Raw genomic sequence first — 21520 nt, forward strand, 5'->3', positions numbered from 1 at the left:
TCTCCGTTCCCGTCAGATTCGTATAGCCCTTAACGCGTAGATCCGGCATACCCGATGAATTAGACGTACCGTTTCGCTCGAGACAAACGTTTCTTTGATGTATCCCGAGACAAAATCGGGGAACTGTCAGTGTTAGGACGGTTGGGGATTCGTTTCCTAGAATTGAACATTAACGCTGTGCCCCGGTGTCGTCAACTTGCGTATACATAGTTCTTTCAGTAACAGTATTATCGGAATGTTTTTTTTCTCTCGTTCACCGCGATACACGCCGCTTTAAGATCTACTATTTTTAGTCAACTATGCTATTATTAGAGGCAATCATCGGCAAAGATACGCTTAGCGTAGACATTCGTGTTTATTTTTCTATCGTTTGCTTAACGAGGTAATCATTTTTCTCTTCGTTAAAATGCACCATTCGCAACGACATGCGCGAGTGGAAAAAGTGATAGGATATTAATTCAATTGTCTCGGTTGATCGTAAGTCACGTGGCGTGTCATCTTTTGGACGAACCAGTTTAGGTTATTAGGACACCGAAATTCGTCTCGTTGATATTAAATACATAGATGTATGATCAACGAAAACGATCTTAATAGAAATATTAGAGACTAACAATCGATCTTCTGGCCAAATTCTTAAACGTACACCGCGAATGTGTATTTGACACGGCTTGCACTTTCACGTACCTAACATTGCTGTAAGGGAACGACCATATTTATCTCTACTACCCCCAAGGTATAATGTAAGTAACAAGCTGATCAGTATCAACACATGTGGCCCGTAACTTATAGCTACTAATACCTGTACCCGAATGAACACACGATAGTGGTTCCCTGCTACATCGATACACGTCTGAATCGTTGTTAAACACCAACGAAAATACGGATAGTTCACGTTTCACGTTGTTTATATTTATTTTCATTTTTGTCATAACACTCCTCGGTAAATAAAAACATCCAAACGTGAAACAAATTGTTCAACAAGATTATAAAATTGTCCCGAGTAAAAGATCGTGGTATTTTGGTCGTATAAATTTATTGTAATTTTCAAAAGTGTTTTACGAGTCTCCTCGTTACAGGGGCCAATGACCGCTCGAGGGTCACTAATTTTTTTCCACGGGATGAAATGTCGAGAGGTCAAAAGCGAGAACTCATGCAGTGCCAGAGAGAGAGAGAGATGAGAAAGAGTAGAAAAATGTACGCCTACGTAGAGGCCTCTCTCACCAAATAAGATTCGATTGCGCATCGAAACGACCATCGCTGTAACTACGAACATATCGTAAACAAAGAGACCCCTTTACGGTTCGCATTAACTTGCAGTCATTCGATTCATTATCTCTCTCACTTTTGCTCTCTGTCTGGTGGAACTCTCAACCTCTTGTGATCGTTCTCGTTAACATCGATCATTTTTGACGATTTCGGTTCATCGTGAATGTAAACCGTCGCGCCTATTTAGCTATTGTCGGACCGAAGATTTATGTTACACTAAATGCTACAATTTAGCCGTGCGATTTACAAGTTGGAAACTTCGGTCCGTGTTAATCGTTACAAGTTGCTTTTTCATTGTTACGAATTAATTTTTTTTTCTTTCTTTTCTCATTGGGTATCGTAAGTGAGCATCTCAGGAGGGGTAGAGGGGCACTCTTCATTTTGTTTAATGGAATGACATTTATATATTATTTTATAGTTCTGGATAGCTCGTCAAAGAACAAATAACATTTATTTGAAAAGTTTTTGGTTGAACTTAAACGTTCAAGTTGCTATCTATTTATTAATAAATAGATTATTTTTTCCGCACATTTTCGTAAACTTATAACAATAACATGTATCGAGCGAGAGAGGCAAAAATATTAGAGATCCTTTATTTTATGATTTTATTTAGTCGCGGGAGCTAAAGGTATTACTTTATTCTTACAATTAATAACGCCCCATAAAATATATCTAGAGGTGTGAGGTTTGATTTCTTCCAAGAAATTACTTTTTAAAATATCAATGTTAATGTTAATGCCAATGGCAATGATAACCACGGTGTACCTTAGTTTAAAACATAATTATATTTTTATCCTATGGCGTATTGCGGTAAACGAAAAATGGAGGTTAATTGTATATCTGAATTTTCGTTTTCGTAATAAAGTAGTAAATAATTTGATATAGTGCAACAGTTACCTCAGTTTATATTTTTGTACACGTTTGACCTAAAGGTGCGGCTAACTGTTGTTGCGTTACACCTGACGCTCGATAGCAAACTACGATGCATCGTTGTAACAGCTTCTTCGTAAATTATAGTTGTATGTGTACACGAGGAACAAAGTTGGCCACCAGCAACAATGCAATCACGTGTTTAGATTTCATATTCTCGTTAGAATCCATTTATATTTTCCTTTAGTCATTTATTACAGAGGCCCATTTATCATACAGCTATTTATTATATAGACACGTTCGTGTCTCCAAATATTTATTTAAAATTCGTTCAAATTGTATCGTATTTAATCACTATCATTTTGTACAATTTTCAATCGTATCCTTTTTTTTTTAAGAACCAATATAGTAACGATATCGGATTTTCCAAACAATTATACAATTATTCCTGAATTAATTAATTTTGGTTAACGTTTATTATAAATCTCTGTACTGTACTAATTGAACGTTAGCAAGGAGTATCGTAAACAGCACTGTTTTCTATTATTGTAAAATTATTTCCTTCGTAGCACATTATTCCCTTTCGTTTTTTTATACTTTTGCTTTCTCGTTACTTCGTAACATGTTTATCGTGCGAATTTAGTATTTGGATATTTTTAAAAATGTTTGCAACTTTGTCGCGTTCTTTATAAAAACGCTTGTTTACAATCGGTTACAGAACAATAGTAATCCGACCTTGACAACCTACTTTGGAAAATTAGTTATCAATGTACCAGTTAGTAATCATCTAATCATTTAAGAATTACGCAAGAAAAAACACGCAAGTACCAGATTCTCACGAACGAAAACATAGTTGATATTGACTTATGTATTAAGTCAATAAAAGGTTGGATATGAAACCTGTATACAATTAAACATAACTAGGAAAATATTTATCTACACGATGGAAGTAATATTTTAATCGCACGAAGTTCGATCGTTAGTGAAACACAAATATCGTCATACAAACCCCCATAATTTTTAATCGTTTGAAAATATGTGTACCTTTAATGCCTGAAACTTAAAAATAACGCAAAGAAAAAATGATTACTTGGAACGTTTAAAGCAAACGACCATCTTAATAGAGAATATTGGATGTATTTGTAACAGTAAAACGTGTAATATATTAATAATCTTTTGATCGAGTTTAGTGGGCTTGCTAGAAACAATCATGGGATTTCATTATAGATGCCTGTCGATGAGTCATCGGCAGTTAGTCGTGTATCGTGTAGAAACCGCGGTTTGACTCATGAGATCGCTCCAGGGCCATGCAAATTTTTTTCAGATTGTCCATGTCTCCCATTCTAAAAACAAAACCCCCATACATACGGCGAATAACATATCTTGACCACTTAATTATTTCCGATACGGTACCAATTATCGTTTCTGTTTGTTCTTGGTCTTCTAAACGATTTAATTCAGAAGGACCTACACGCTGATCGTAGTACATTTCTTATAAATAAATTTTTCTTTTTCTAAATTTTCAAAATCGTATTCAGCTTTTTAAACGGAACTCTATAATTTTTTTCCCGCCTTATTTATATTTTCTTCATCGTTAGAATTGACGTTGCAATTCGATGAAAAAAAAAATAATTAACTTTTTTTAATAATTCTGTTTGATATTATACTTTCCCTTATAAATTTATTCGAGCTAAAATTTTCCATTGGAATTTATAATCCGAGAACTTTTATTATACGAGTTCCATTTTAATTAATTTTTTCATGATTTTGTTATTTCTGATTCGCTCGTCCAGTTCCGAAGTGTTTTTACGCGAACCGTTCGTACACGTAACGCGATGAATGAATTCGGTAATTCGTTCGGCGTGCAGTTACTGCACCGTTGCAGTATAATGTGTTCTCACTTTACGTAAATCGAGACCGTTTCAATTCCGTTCTCAACGCTATATAATGATTCACGGCCGTAGCTACGTTATTCGAAAGATAACAAATGACTTGTCTCCTGGAACTGACCAACGGCAGTCGATGCGAAAAAAACATTACAATGTTTACAAACGTAGCACGAAAGGTCAAACCGATACAATCGCACAACGCCCAGTTCGCAGTATTTCTATTCGATACTTTATTTCGTCGCATGTTCGGTTCCAGGGACCGAAACAATTTTTTGCAATCCTTGAACAAAGTTTATAGGATTCCATTCAAGGAAATATCGAAAGTCAAACGTTTCGATGTACCGTACCGTATCGTAATCGGACAATGTTTGTAGAATTCCATTCAAGAAAGCACTGAAAGTCGAACATTTCGTATTACTACATCGTATCATAATCGAACGATGTTCATACAATTCCATTCGAGATAAACACTGAAAGTTAAACGTTTCGAATTACTACATCGTACCACCAATCGACTGTAGATCTTTTTGTATCGAAATATCGAGGATCGATCATTCGAATTAGTCTAGCATTGTGGAAAATAATTAAAGTGATCGTGTTATGGCGTTCGTTCTGTGTGTACACTCGGTTGAAACGATTCTGAACGTACTACAGATGCACGGAAGGCGCGAGGCTTCCGATTGGTCGGATCAGATTGGTGACGCGCGTTCTACCAATCAGGAGACGGAACGCGCTTCGCGCCTTAAGTGTATCTGTGGTGATACGAAGAATATCCTTTGCACGGACTGTGCATATACTCTGGCGCGTTAAAGTGTTACTTTAGCATTTTTGCAAACGTTGTTTCATCTTCGTGTATTGAACGACAAAAATAAAATTTGAATCATTGTAAAAGTAACAATCATGCAAAATTTTTAAAGTCACCTTTGCGACTCTTATCGCGAATGTCTTCGTAATACATATTACGATTAAGAAGAAATATTTTTCTTAATTGTTACTATAGAATACTCCAACCAGTTCGGTAATACGGATTTGTCCAGTAACTAGCTTCGAGCCAGAAAAGTGAAGGGGAAATTAAATATCGCTTATAAATTACTACACGGTCATTTTTACTTTTATTTTGTCATTATGCTCCTACCTTGAAAAATGATCAATTGCTTTACGTTTAATCCACGTATTGTACACTAAATCGTACATTGTTCGACATTCCTAAATTTATTAGACTTATTGAATACGCTGCACAAATTTATTATAAAACTAAGCAAATAGTTGTTAAATATACCATAAATTTAAGAATTCAATTTTGAAAAATATAAACATACGATAAACACAAATTTAGATGTTTTACGGGGGAAGAACAAATATTACAAAAATCATTTTATTTTCATTGGAATGGAACATCGGTGTGTTTCGATATTTTTTCAATCGATTTTTGTTTCCATTTCGGTAGAGAACTCACAGGAACAATTTATATTAATTCGACGTTCGATACATTCTTCTACAATTTTGATCGATCTCGTTGTTCGAAATCACAAGTATTACGATACTGTTCGGTAAATGCGTATGTATTAAGTATTTTACAATCGAGTATTGAAATTCGTAATGCAATTAAATGCTATTTACGGTGAAGACGAACCTAGATAATTCGTCGATTGCGTTTTAACAATCGCTGGCTCAATTTCCAAAGCTGCACCCAATATTGCCACGTTCGCGAAGAACTACCTGGCCAAGCATAGGCTTACCAGCTTATAGAAGAGATACGTGGCTGCTTGGTTCGCAGCAGAAGCACGATCCTTTGCGAGGGTTCCCGCTGAACACGAGAATCTTCAACATTCTCACACAGAAGTGAAACCTCACAGACTGACGCCCACTCCTTTACTACGGTTCCTCGTTCTTTTCTCGGGCTCCCGCGACTATAGCACGTTTCTCTGTCTTCTCCATTCAACGTCCGTCTTTGACAATACGTCTGGACCGTTGCCAAATGAAATGGTCAACTGTTCACCTAAGTTTATTCAGTGTCGGTAACTGCGGTTGAATTAGTATCCTGTATCTCGATGGTCATAATTGGAAAATTAATTAAAAAATAAACGGAGATCGAAGAAATGATATTTTTGAAGAAATATGTACAAAATGAAACATTTAATCATTATAGTTACTAATCTAATAAATTTCATTTAAAACTGTAATCTGATGGCATATTTTAAAAATGTATTCAATCGATTAACATTGATCATCATTGATGGCTTTGTTCGATTCTCGAGGAGCTCGTATTTTAACAGACGAAACGAATAATTTAAATCGAGGTAATCGAAGTGAAACTTTATGTCTCCGCGGAAGAACTCTACCGCATGATTCAATTGCTTCTTTGATCGTAACGTTACACGCTTGTGTGAACGGTGCATCGGAGAGATGCAATTCTTCGAAGTTGATTCGAATGAGTGGTGAGATTGTTTGCACTTTCGAGAAGAAACACGCCTTGAGACAGTGCACGCGGACAGTGATGCGATCGGAAATTTCGAATAGATCCAATGGAGGGTGTTCCTTATTAAATGAAACTTTTTTGAACATGAAATTCAATTTTTCGTCCGACGAAAAAGAAACGAATACTCTCTCGATCGTAACGAAATTGAAACGTTGATACCAGTCGCGTAACGAAAGGAAAGGGAAGTCGAATAATTTGAGAATGTATGTCGAGTGTATCGACTCACCCTCGGATAAAGCAATTCGCTTTTAGAAGCAGTTTCGTGTTTTCGTGATATTCGAAAGGGCGCGCCCATCTTCGAGTAACGTCCAGCGGTGGATGAATCGTTCTCTGTCTATATCCGGCACTTATCATCGATCACGATTGGCGATCGACAGAATTCTGTAATGCGTGGTCAACCGTGCTTGAATGCGATTGTAGGAAGGAATACACGGTCGGTGAAGGATCGATTCGAGTAGGAGAAAAAACTCGATGCCGATAATGTGACTTTCCGAAGCTAAAACAATACTGTTCAAGGACCAAGGCCTGTCTGAAAATATCCACAGGAAAAGATAAAACCCAGCGTTTCTATATATAGACGGGTCTTCGAGCAGTGTTTCTCATCTCGATTCAACGACAGTATGTGTGGTTCGTATCAACGATCGTGTGAGGAATAGAGGGATCGGGATTTCTCGAGAATATCTGATTTTCGTACTTGGTTTTTTATTGGACTTTTAACATTTTTCTGTGTGTGTAAGGTATTGGTGAAAGATACTTATTGCAAGTATAGTTGTGTGTAAGAATTTGGAATGAGAATATTTTTTACGTACAAAAATAGGAGAGAAGTGTCTGATTGTTATATTTGTTTTTTTATTGGTCTTTTACAATTTTTCTGCATGTATAAGGTATTGATGAAAGACAATTGCAAGTATAGTTGTGTGTAAAAATTTGGAATGAGAATATTTTTTACATACAAAAGTAGGAGAGAAATGTCTAATTCTCATACTTATTTTTTTATTGGTTTTTTTAACCATTTTTCTGCGTGTGTAGGGTATTGGTGAAAGACAATTGCAAGTATAGTTGTGTGTAAAAATTTGGAATGAGAATATTTTTTACATATCAAAGTAGGAGACAAATATCTAATTGTCATATTTGTTTTTTATTGGTTTTTTACAATTTTTTGTGTGTAAAAATTTGGAATGAGAATATTTTTTACGTACGAAAGTAGGAGACAGATAAATTTTTTAACTAATATTGAATGGAGAAGCAGAAGTAGATAATGAAAAATAACGTGTTGTTTTTTTAAAATTGACGTTTACTTTCTGTACGTTGTACATTCCTGAAATACATTTTCAGAAAGGAAATGTAAAATTTTTATGGAATGAAATTTTGTTTCGAACTTATCCCATAAATAAATGCACCTGAAAGTATTTAATAACATCGAGACATTATAATAATATGAGATAGAATTAGTTTTATTAGCAGAAATATGGGAATATTTCAAACTAGAAAAATCCAATAAATTATCGCAGGATACAATTTGTTTTGTAGTCGTGATAACGTTTCACATTTGGTCCGTTCACGTGACAAATTGAATCGCTGTATTGAACAAAAATTTCATCGAAGAGTATGCAAACGATCGAGTTGAAAGTATTCTTAGTTTCTTGCCCGACAGAGGTGTCAAGCACTCGGATCGAGTCATAATCGATCGTATTTAGAAAGTGGTAGTGAATCTCATCGAGAACCGTAAATAAACGTTGAAGATTTGTTGTATAAATAAATCTGAGTTTCGATTACATCCCCGGGACTGTAAAAGATCGCAGAACGTGATTGTGACCATGACCGTGACTGCTCACGTGACCAAAAATCTTGTACGAATTCCGATCGAGGATTACGTAAGTAAAATTTCGAGGAACGCTGGTGATTATTTTCGTATCGATTATATTTCACTCGACCGATTTCTCGAAAGGTAAATTTTACACGACGATCTTATTTCGCTTGGGTTAGAAAAACGATGCGTTTGCAAATGTTTGCAAATGTTTGCAAAATCGATCTTTCGATCGAACATTTATAATACGAGACATATCGTTAGTGACAAAATTGAATTAAGTAATTGTGGCTTAGTCTACTCGTAGGCCTAAGTATTTATTGCTTCGTTTACTCATAGGTCCAGTTAAGTACTTATTGCTCTATCTACTCGTAGATTTAATTAAGTAATAGTTGCTCTGTTTACTCATGGGTCTAGTTGGGTACTTGTTGTTCTATTTACTCGTACAACTACTTAAGTAGGTGTTGCTTCGTCTACTCGTGGGCCTAGTTGAGTACTTATTGCTTCGTTTACTCATAGGACTACTCAAGTAGTTGTTGTTCCATCTATTCATAAGCTTAATTGAGTACTTATTGCTTCATTTACTCATAGGACTACTCAAATAGTTGTTGTTCCATCTATTCATAAGCTTAATTGAGTATTTATTGCTTCATTTACTCATAGGACTACTCAAGTAGTTGTTGTTCCATCTATTCATAAGCTTAATTGAGTACTAATTGCTTCATTTACTCATAGGACTACTCAAGTAGTTGTTGCTCCATTTATTCATAAGCCTAGTCGAGTACTTATTGCTTCATTTACTCATAGGGCTAGTTAAGTAGTAGCTGCTCCATCTACTCATAGAGCTAGTCGACTACTTATCGCCTCGTTTACTTATAGGACTAGTTATCATACGTAGTAATCACTCCATCTACTCAGAGGCTTAATTGAGTACTTGTTGTTCCGTTTACCAGTCTAGTTAATTAATGTTGCAGAACTACTTACTTTTATCGTGACTATTTCTTTCCAATTCCGTTTCCTTTTATTCTATTTGAAAGTACCGCACGTAACGGAGTACCGTAATACTTCGAGTAGATATAAATCAAATTAATGGTCGAACGCTTCCCTCTTGCGTAAGCGTAAGAGAGCCAGAATGTGTCAGAAACTGGGAGATTGACCACGATGCTTTCACCATCGTACGTGGACGAAATTTATCAACGGACAATTGTACTCTCTCGACCGAGTTTCATCTTCCGTGTTACCAAAATATACTCAAGAACCGTGTTAAGTAATATAATCCTAAAGCCTTACGATTAATCGACTGGAAATTAATTACAAAAATATTCAAATGTACGATATTGTTTAAAGGTCCATTTAGTACCATTTAATCTTAACAATTCTTACGGTTTATTCCCAAGTGTAATTATCCCAATATCAATAACCAAAGTTTGCTCGTAATAATCGAATTTCACCAAGATTTAGATCTTGATTTAGATTCGATTTAGATAAAAAATGATCTAAAATTTCTATTCTCGAGCGATCTGCTCGCAGGTAGCGAACAGCTGATCGAAACTCCAAAAAAAAAAAAAAAAAAAAATAAGAGAGAGAAGAAGAGCACATTTCGACGATTACGTAAACGCAGGTCGAACCGTACGAAAACCAAGCGCAGAAATGCTTTCACTATCGACAGACTGGAAAACGTGTGTCGGTAACGGGGTATTTTTAACGCGGTACGCCGGCAGACAGCTTTGTACAATTTGTACGGCTGAATTAAGTCGGCTGTTTGCGAGCATGCAGTTGCATGCGCGCAACGCGTGTGCGCATTTACATATTCGCAAACGACGTGCGCGCACACCTCTCTCAACGCGCGACAATGGAAATGTTCGCGCCTGTCTGCTGGCTCTCGTCACTGCGTCTCGCATAGCGGACCAAATGTCCTTCGAATTCTGATTTCATCAATGCCAACAGGATGTCCGAACGATACCGCTAACACTGCAATTTTTCTCGTTACGCGTATCTTCGACCGATGGGTGTCAATCGAAAGAAACATTGCGCACGCACCCCCTGGGTTAATGCATTTCTACGATGACACCGAACGTATTACTATTTGTCCCGGACCACGTACGTATCTTGGATTGGAAAAGGGCAAATTAATTTACGAGTACTGTTATTTGTCTATATTGATAATTGTCCGTGAATATTGTAGGCAAAGACATCGTTAATAATTGAGTAATTTTGAAAAGTTTCGGACGATTCTTTATAGGTGAATTTTTATGTTTGCATTTGTGCATTCATGATCAGAGCCAACATGCATTTGTGCATCTGTGCATCTGACTCTCCAAATCGGAGATCTTTGTACGATTCTGGTATTTTTGATTAAATTAAACAAGATTTTAATAAATTGTGGAAACTTTGAAAAATTTTCAACACTTTTTTCCCAATACGATATTTTCAAGAATATATTTTTTATATATTTCGTATTAGGAGAAATATACGTCGAGCGAACATGCATTTGTGCATGTGTGCGTCTGACTCTCCAAATCGGAGATCTTTGTACGATTCTGGTATTTTTGATTAAATTAAACAAGATTTTAATAAATTGTGGAAACTTTGAAAAATTTTCAACACTTTTTTCCCAATACGATATTTTCAAGAATATATTTTTCATATATTTCGTATTAGGAGAAATATACGTCGAGCGAACATGCATTTGTGCATCTGTGCATCTGACTTTCCAAATCGGAGATCTTTATACAATTCTGGTATTTTTGATTAAATTAAGCAAGATTTTAATAAGTTACCGTAGAGACTGTTCGAAAAATTTTCAACACTTTTCCCCACACGATATTTTCAAGAATATATTTTTCATATATTAGGAGAAGTATACGTCGAGCGAGAAAGTGTAGAAATTTTCGAGAATCGTCACGTTACACCCCACTGTGTTTGCGACACCTCACGTGCACGGAATCTCAGGTAAAACGAGGACCATTAACATTGTCTATCCAGCGTCTTTACAAAAGAGAACAAAGGAGCTTAGCGGAAAACACCGCGCGAAATGGCCTATGGCCAAATGGCATGCACGTGCGAATAGAGCTATTTCTGCACCATAAATAAGAACCCCTCTACGCGTATGCGACTCACTGCTGTCGGTGGCGCCTGACGCTTTTGCTTGACCGTGAACTAGAAGTCATTGGTCTACCGAATCGGACAAAGGTTTGCGTTCATTTTTTGCTCGACCACACTTGTTTCTCGAGTCACAAAAAGAACACCTATATTCGTATTGTTTCGTACGAAAAAAAAAGTTTTAAAATTGATAATCGATTTTTAATCAGTCATGTGTATATATATTTCATTGTTCATTCTGGATTCGTTCAAACTACGTGTTATTCGGGATTTAAAATATTGTAACTATCACCGAACGAAATATCGTCTACGTGAGTTGTTTTTAATACAATTGACAACTTATCGGCAAACATTTTATCTTCGTTGTAATTGCTATACGGGCTTTTACGCATTTCGTTGCGTTTAAACGGTGCAATTTAAATTATCAAAACGAAGATAACAGTGAGTGCACTGAGAGATATTTTTTCAAGTCTAACACTTTGGAAAAATTGTTCTCTTTTTTTTTGTATTTTCTTACTGTTATCGGGTTTCTTCGAGAACTTTTTTAAAACTGTTCTTGTGGGACGAATACTTTAGAATTCTTATAATAATAGTTCCATAGGAACAGTTGTCTCAGAACTTTTGTTAGAAAAAGTTTTGTGGAATAAATAAAACTCTAAGTTTATAGTACATTCTAGGTAATCGTAGGAACATAGTATAACGTTTATTTTAAATAAAAAATATTCAACAGTAAGAAATTAATAGTTCCGTAAGAAGCATCGAATTGAAAAATGAACTTGTTAGACAGAATATCTAAATAACATTTAAGCAATTTAGAACATTCTTGCTGTCATTAAAAAACATATCAGTTCCTGTTACACGAGAACTTTCAATTTTTATTTCCGTTAAATTCTACTCAAATTACTATTCAAATGTTTATTTATCTATTTTCGTCGAAACTTATAGTTCGATTACAATTTAGCTATGCCAGTGGTTTCAACGGAAACTGTTGAAAAAATTCCACAACTGTTTCGATCTCCGGTCAGTAGCTCTCGAGTGTTACGTGGAAATATGCATTCGAAAGTAGAAAGATATTTCAAACAGAGACTGTTTTATCATCATCGAGATTATTGCTAGGTTGTTCGATATAATTCGAATATAATTATCGTTTCTTTTTTCCATGTAAAAAAATTAGTTAAAAATACTATAAGTTAAAAACTTCTTAAGAGTTTCTTAACTAATATTTCGACTCTGAACAACTGTAAATACACAAGATCTACGCGAAACTTCACACATGTTCATCGAACGGTATTACCATCTTTAGAAAAATAAAACGACGAGTCTGATAACTTCGTTTCTTATCGAGCAACCTGTTATGAGATATCGAATCCCCAATAAGTGACTACACTTGTACTCACTATAAGTGGTTAAACTTGTATTCACTATAAGTGACCACACTTGTACTCGCTATAAGTGACCACACTTGTACACGCTATAAGTGAGTACAACGGTCCCAGGATTCTTATTTCGAGCAGAGATTTATCGAGAACGGATGGACTGGTCCACACATGTAGGTGTTGTTGCATACGCGTACGCGAGGTATAAAAAACACTGCAGGACGGCAGATGTGCATCATAATCGCAGGAAGACGATCGTTGTTAAGAAGGGCGCTGTGCATTTGCAATCTCGACGAAGAACAATTGCTCTTTGAACTTCTTGCATTGCTCGCGCATGTCGCGTAGGTGTCTCGTGTGTTTCCACATTGAGTTTCATTGTCCTATGCTAACGACCCTGCAAATTTCTTGCCTCGGATCATTCACGTGTCGAATGATATAAACAATTTATACGCCCGGACTTTATTTGCTAAACAAACCCCGTAATCGCCGCGTTAACACGTGTACTAACGTTTACCCGGGTTTTCGAAAACTTTGACACACGAAATGATATTTTGGGACCGAACGATACGGTTAATTGCAAAATGGGAGTAAAATTTAGAAAGATACGAGGTATCGTTAAGGATTCTTCGTACTCTGCAAACGCGTAAAAATGTTAGAAATGAAATTGACTTTCCTTTGTGAAAAATATCGAAAGGTGTCTTTGAGTTAAGAGAAACATTGAATCGAGTATAAACAATTTATGTAAAGAGAGCTAACATCTCCTTCTTCTTGAAGAACAAATGAAACAGTAAGCCTAGTATTTTTTTAATTTTATTATTCTTTTATTATATTTTTTCAGCCCGAAGGTAAGAAAGACCGTTTGTGTTGAGAAAAATATTTAATTACGTATGAAAAATTTACAAAAAGGAACCGTTTACATTTCGAAAGAACAAGTACGTTTAAAACAGTAAACCTAGCGTTTCTTTATTAGAAAATATTTTACGCGTGTCTTTGAACTTTAATTTTCACATAACACGAGACAGCGATTGATAATGCGGAATTGTAATACCCAGTCTAATAAAGCACCTGTATCGATACACGAGAGTGACGATTATAGTTAGTATTTAAAAATAAACCTAGTGTTTCTTTATTAGAAAATATTTTACGCGTGTCTTTGAACTTTAATTTTCACATAACACGAGACAGCGATTGATAATGCGGAATTGTAATACCCAGTCTAATAAAGCACCTGTATCGATACACGAGAGTGTCGATTATAGTTAGTATTTAAAAGTAAACCTAGTGTTTCTTTATTAGAAAATATTTTACGCGTGTCTTTGAACTTTAATTTTCACATAACACGAGACAGCGATTGATAATGCGGAATTGTAATACCCAGTCTAATAAAGCACCTGTATCGATACACGAGAGTGTCGATTATAGTTAGTATTTAAAAGTAAACCTAGTGTTTCTTTATTAGAAAATATTTTACGCGTGTCTTTGAACTTTAATTTTCACATAACACGAGACAGCGATTGATAATGCGGAATTGTAATACCCAGTCTAATAAAGCACCTGTATCGATACACGAGAGTGTCGATTATAGTTAGTATTTAAAAGTAAACCTAGTGTTTCTTTATTAGAAAATATTTTACGCGTGTCTTTGAACTTTAATTTTCACATAACACGAGACAGCGATTGATAATGCGGAATTGTAATACCCAGTCTAATAAAGCACCTGTATCGATACACGAGAGAGTCGATTAACTAGTTAGTATTTAAAAGTGAAGAACGAAGTTCTGTCGTCCTCGTGACACGTAACCTTTCCACATCCGACTTTCAATTGTTTCGCCACGAAATCCTATGATTCATCGTGTATGATTCCGGCGATGATGCCATTCGCTCGGTCAGATAATTTTTTAAATAAATTTAAAATGTATTACGCGATATCGTGTAAATAAAAAAGAGGAGAATAAATTACATTTGTTTAGAATCGTTTGCTGTGCCTTTGTACATTGGACAGAGGTATACTAATCGTATTCGTCGGTGAACGAAATTATTTCGTCGGGGAAGCATTCTTAGAAATACGCGATCAATTTGAATAAACATTTCGAGACGATGACGAAGGTACATTGAAAAATGTCCCGGCCGAAATTTATATTCCACCTTGTTATTTCACTGGTTGTTATTGCGCTTATTGCGCATGATTTTATTTAATTATCTTGCAACCACGTTGTTCGAGTTAACTCGGACAGTTAAGTGGTCAAAAAGAGTATTTCTACTTTATCTTTTTCAACAGTTCTCAATGATTCATTGGGTCACATTGTGAGTCACATTATGAATGTCCATTAGGCTAATAAAGTTGTAATTTGAATAATACATTTGGAAGATTATATTAAAATTGCGTCAGGTGGTTAAAAAAAAAAAAGAAGCGAATTTTTGTATACGATATTTTAACAATTAAGGGGATGTTTACATTTTTTGAATTAATAATACGTATTATTTTTATTTTAGTTTATTTTAAGAAATTCCGGTACCTACTATAAGGACAACTCTATAAATTAGAGATTATATTGAATTGTTTATTTCTGATGAACAAAATGCGTGTTATTGTGCTAGTTATTAATTATATAAATACAAACACTGCTTTGTAGCAGCCTGTAACTGTTTGAAGATCGATATTTTTATTTTATAAACAAAAAATTACAAATACTATTTTGCCTTTTAAAAAAATATTATAAATACTATCTATTTTCGAAATGAAAAAAAAAAAAAAACTAATATTCTTTTAATTTATCATTCGTGTAATTGAAATTTCCTTTGGATAGATTAACGCGAGGTACAAAAATCCCACGAGAAATGTATACAAATAAGTTTGTATTTAATTTTATGAATGCATTTAGAAGGAATGATGTATTAACGTGCCGCTTGAATAATTCGTAAGCTGGTTTCGAGACGAAGCGTATCCAGAGAATCGAATTGCAGCGTTTAGTATGAGCGATGGGAGGGAGGATATGTGTCCGAGGTAAAAGTAAAAGAGCGATAAATATATAGGGAGATAGATAGGGGGGCGTGAACATTGAAAAAAGACATAAGGGAGACAGTGAAAAAGATCCGCAAACGGATAAATGGAAATCTAATAGAGAGACAAAAGAAATGGAAAAGACAGATGTGCAATATGTGTACCTTGAAAAGCATATAATACATATGTATGTTACCAGCGAAATGATTGAAATCATTATTCGACTAACAAAGGGTTTTCGATGACCTGAAAATTCGACTTTTGTTGAAACTGCAGATTTAGAGGAGACCTCGATAAAAGTATCGAGTAATTTATTTTATTGGCTACAATTTAGATCTTCAAAGTGAAAATACCATCTTAAAGGTAGATAAATGTTCTCCTATCTTCTTGTGTATTTTTAAAACTATAGTAAATACAAAAAAAATGGTTGGAATAGAAATTTACTGATGTTTTATGCTTCGTAAAACTGTACAATTTGGTAAAAAATTATTTGAAAGAAAATACTTTACTTTTCTATTTTGAGGTATATAGAGTTTTCACTTTGGAAGTTTTAATAGTTTAGCAATTGGCGTAAGGCCAGTTTAGTATTTAGTATTTCTACTAGAAAGTAGAAATAACAATTCTTACGAAACGAGAATGTATATAGTATTTCGTTCACTTTTATATTGTTTTCGAATTTTTGAAAAGAGTCCAAAGTAACTAATAATAGTAACTATTACACATTTATGTACATTCTATCTTGAAATAATCAGCAAACAAGGGTTACTAAAATTTCATAACATTCGTCGATCTTATCATCACACGTATGTTATCTCTTGGAAAGATTTTACGGTTTAAAGGATCGAAGGGAAATAATAAAAAGATAAGCAACACGAAGGAAGAGAAAATCGATGCTCGAGTTAAATTTTCATACACTGGCCGTCATGGAAACAGGACCTGGAGGGTTCAACTCTTCTCCCTCATTCGTATAATCGTGGTTATGTATATGTATGGGTACGTGTAAATGTAAAGACAGTCACATGTACCTAATATATACAGGGTGTTCTACAAAAACTGACCGCCCTGTACAATTCTCGTACTTTTACCAATGTGAAACAACCTTTCGTCTATAATTTAAACCCTTCTAAGTACAAATATTGCAAATATTGTGTACCAAAGTTTCCCTTCGAAACGATCTAGAAATATTCAAAATCTTCGAAACGAAGAAACTCATTCGATCGTTCTGTTCACTCGAACCACCCTTTATCTCGCTTTGAAAACTCCCCGTTGTTCCTCTCGTTCGCTTTTTATACTCCATCTTTCCTCCATTTGCTCCAGTATCAGTTCTCTACCTCTTCCATATTCTTCTCTTTTCCTTCTATACTTTCCCCCCTCTCATAGACTCCTCCCTTTTTTCTATACTTTCCTCCCTCTCTCTTCTACACTCTCCTCCTTTTTTCTACACTCTCCCCCTCCCTCTTCTACACTCTCGCTTTTTCTATACTCTCCCCACTCTCTTCCACACTCTCCCCCTTTTTTTCTATACTCTCCCCCTCTCTGTTCCACACTCTTCTTTTTTTCTATATTCTCCCTCACTCTTATCCACACTCTCCTTTTTTTCTATACTCTCCCCTTCTCTCTTCTACACTCTCCTTTTTTCTCTATACCCTCCCCCCTCTTCTACACTCCCCTCCTTTTCTTCGACACTCCCCCTCCCTCTTCCAAAACCCCCTAAAACTTTTCTTTCTCTCCCACGTAAGCAATTCCCGTCGCTCGATTCCCAATTTTTCTACTCTCGTGTTCAGCAGTTCCCCCGGTTACTTTCTTCGCGCGTTGCTCCCTTCGAGCGGGAGTTTCTCCGCGGCCACCATTTTGTCCGCGATCTGCCGTTTCGCCGGCAGAATTTTCGCTTTGCCCGTACACTTCACTCCCCTGCTCGATTGTCGGTGGTTGCCGTCCTTTGTACAAACATGGAAGCCACGGAGTGAGCGAGATGCACGGTATCTGCTCGTACCGTGTGTAGAACGTAACCCTCACCCGTTCTATCTCTGCTGTCCACCGTATCGGTCTCTCTTCGCTTCATCGACGACTGTACATACGTAGGTTTGTTCAGCCGTAACGCGAGAGCGAGGGTGTCGTCGGGCACGGTAGTTCGACGACTTCCACAACAGGAGGATCCTAGGTGTGTCATCGGGCGGTGTGTGTCGCGGCACAATCCTACTACCACAGTTATTCACGAGTTTTTATCGTGGACGAGCAGCTCTCATCCGTAGCTCTCCCGTTATAAAGGGATAGGATGTAGCACGCGACGATCTTGGTCACGTCCGAACCAAGTGCTAAGAAAACAGTCGACTCGTCCGTAGAGGAGTCCTGCGACGACGACGACGACGACGACGACGGTTGTAAACGTTTCACGGATAGCGTACAGGCTCTTGTCCCTTCATCGATTCTCCGGATAATCCGGATTCTTCAAACTGGTTTCGAACCTGTAAATACGCGTGCTTTGCGTAATTCGTTTGTCGTGTCGCATTGCTCGCCGGTTTTCTTCACCGTGTCGAGTTCTCTTTCGTTTGTCCTTCGTCTCGGTTCTTTCTCTTTCGCGGATGCACCGAGCATTGTCATCCACCGCCCCGGTGTCTTACGAATCCCACCGTTACGCTGATTCATTGAGAAAGAAATCGCGAGGAATCGAACGATTTTCTCAACGATTTCCAGCCGAACCGGGAAGTTTTCAACGATGGAGTTTTGTTAGGTTTCCAAGGGGCAGTTTCTTCTTGTCGAGAATCACTCGAGACAGAGTTCGTTTCTTTGCTAAGAGATGCACCGTACGGTTTATGCAGAACCGAATCGCGTAAGCTGTAATGTAATTAATGTGAACGAATAGTGGACTCTTCAATCGGTCGAACTTTTCTGACACGTATGGTGTCTTTTTGAGTAAAGTACAAACGTGTAATATTTTCTAAATTCGAACGTATGTACTGTAAATTTTATGTACCAAAGAATTATTGCACGTTAATAAAGAAATAGTAATAATGATAATTAGGTAGAGGTATAATTAAGGATGAAAAATAAGAAGTTTGGAAAATTGTGATCGAAGTGACGAAATTAGGGGGAAAGTACTATTACGTTCGATTCGATAATTTCGACTTAATGGTTTGAATATTTGTATAATTACGATTCATAGAGTACATCGTTTAAAGTTTTTTTTTTTTTTTTTTTTTTTTTTGAGATAAAGTTTTTATTCTGTAAGTCTTTGGGAGTGATAAAAGTAGAATTATTTGAAGAAGTTATAAACACAGTTAAGAAATTTTGTCCAAGTATTACGAGATTTTTAATTCGATAATTCCACTCGGATGATTTGAATATTTGTATAATTAGTACAATCGTTGTCTAGCTACCAAGGAACTGTAAGTGTGTTTGAAAGTATATTTGGAAAGTTACAAGAAGAAGTTGCATAAAAGTAAATTTTGTTTAAGTATCACGGGACAAAAGTAAAAGTATGTTGGGCATACTTGCGGCTGCAAACTTGGCCAACGTGTTGTGGGTTGTTGCTCACATGTTGCAACAATATTGTGGTTCTTCGGGTTTGCTCGACATCAAACTTCCATACATTTACTCGCGAACTTTCTCAATGATTATTTTACCGAAGAATTATTACCCGAAAAGAAGAACAAGGAAACATAGTAATTATTCTTTCATTCGACGCAATACTTTCTATTTTACAAGCGAGTTTTGGTATAATTACTATATAATTTATCGCTTTCTATGTGTTATCGATTAATGTGTTACAAATATTGATTTTTATCTACAAAATTTAAAATTCTTACATTTCCTGCATTCGTTTCAAAATTATTTATATTTCTTCGCTTTGTACATTTTCCACTTTATCTACCATTTTTAAAAAGTAATCTCCCAATCGTATTTTCTCTAAACAATTGCGCTGTCGTAATTTCTGTGGATCTATGAGATGATGTCTCATCGAGTAAAATTGTATTATAATTTTACACGTCGAAACTACTTATTTAAAACACTACGCTAGGATATGCAATTACTGGTCATCCCGTAAGTAACACGGCCAACGCCGAGTAAAGTATACTTAACTTATTAACACTTACGTATGTGGTGTGAAACTATGTCTATGATTGGCAACAGAAGAAAGGCACAAATTGATGCAGTGATAAGCAGTTGCAACCATAGTTTCACTTCAGTATTTCAATCGAGTTAAACGATCGATGTGTTAGTCGAACGAAAACCACGCAACGTATTCTTGGCAGTGAACACGTTAACGATCGATCAAATACATATACAACTTCTCTCGTTTTCAATAAGAAATATCCTCCCTTTCTGTATTTTCATATCAATTTCTCAAATTCTATCGACTGCGTCCGAAAAATTCTTATTTCACATATCTAACATCGTTTATTGCCCTCTCCTTCCGAAAAATAGATTTGAAATCTTTTATATACATTTAAAATTATCGAGAATATAACGAATTATTGATAAATGTACATTCAGAATAAACGAATGGAAAAATGGATTTTTCTATATACTTGGAATTAAATATTCATCTGTATTTAAAATACGTTATTGAGAATACAACGAATTATTGGTAAATGTACATTAAAAGTAAACGAATGGAAAAATGTATTTTTCTACATACTTGGAATCAAATATTCATCTACATTTAAAATACGTTATTGATCATATAACCAATTATTGGTAAATGAACATTAAAAGTAAACGAATGGAAGAATGCATTTTTCTACATACTTGGAGTTAAATATTCATCTACATTTAAAATACATTATTGATGATATAACGAATTATTGGTAAATGTGCATTCGAAATAAATAAAAAGAAATGAATCAACGTTCTCGGTTCCTTGGTAAATTGAAAACGCGTTATGTTATCCACCGATAAAAATTTCGTTGCGCCCGAAAAGCGATTATTTCACGTTAAAATCGCGAACGGTGGTTTCGAGAGTTAAAAGTCACCGTTAACATTTCCTTTTTCACGACAAATTAAAATATCGTATCGCATATTTTACGTACGCGAGGATTTAATCAGTTACACGGCTCATGGACCGGCATGAAAGCAATGTTTTGTATCCAGGGTTGCATCCCTGGTAACGAACCTGGCTCCGCGCATTCTATGCACCCTTGTTTCACCCACGTTTCACCCTCGTCTCACCCTCGTCTAGCCGTGTTCGACTGTGTGTATATGCGTTTCCACGTCCCCTTGTATCCATCGGTCGACGTCGTCGGGGGCCATAACCTCCCCTAACCTTCGACCATCCTCGAAGCAATCCCAAGTGGAAACGCACGGTACACGCTCTGTGATCATTTATTCCGTATTTGCGAGGCTCCCAGAATTAACGAACGAGAGACCAGACCCCCTCCATACGCGTATAATTTCGCGCGAGGATCGACGAAGATTTCGGTTCGTTAATTGCATCGATCGGTCGACGACGAACCTCGCACGTGAAACGAGTTACCATTTTTCTCTTGACCTGTGTAAAAATTCATAAATTCAACTTATGATTAATGGTTCGCGTGCAAGCGAGCCTGGCTAAGTTTCGTGGTTACGGTGCGAGCGATTTCGCGCGAACTGGCGATCGTTATTGAGGTCGCGCGACCGCTTGGATACTGTTTTGTTCCAGTGACCTACGTTACTGGATGGCAGAGCCAGGGAAAATTCTTATCTGGATAGGTATCTGGAACGATCATTGAGAAACGATTCGTTCGTCGTTGG

At 36.2% G+C, this 21520-nt stretch overlaps 1 protein-coding gene across 3 annotated transcripts in view; it reads left to right on the forward strand.

The window, feature by feature from the left end:
- Frl (formin-like protein) overlaps window positions 1–21520 on the forward strand; it is a 71873-nt gene that overhangs the window by 554 nt on the left and 49799 nt on the right. The window lies entirely within an intron of this gene.

This window comes from Ptiloglossa arizonensis, chromosome 2 (genome assembly GCF_051014685.1).
Source record: "Ptiloglossa arizonensis isolate GNS036 chromosome 2, iyPtiAriz1_principal, whole genome shotgun sequence".
Classification (NCBI taxonomy): Eukaryota; Metazoa; Arthropoda; class Insecta; order Hymenoptera; family Colletidae; genus Ptiloglossa; species Ptiloglossa arizonensis.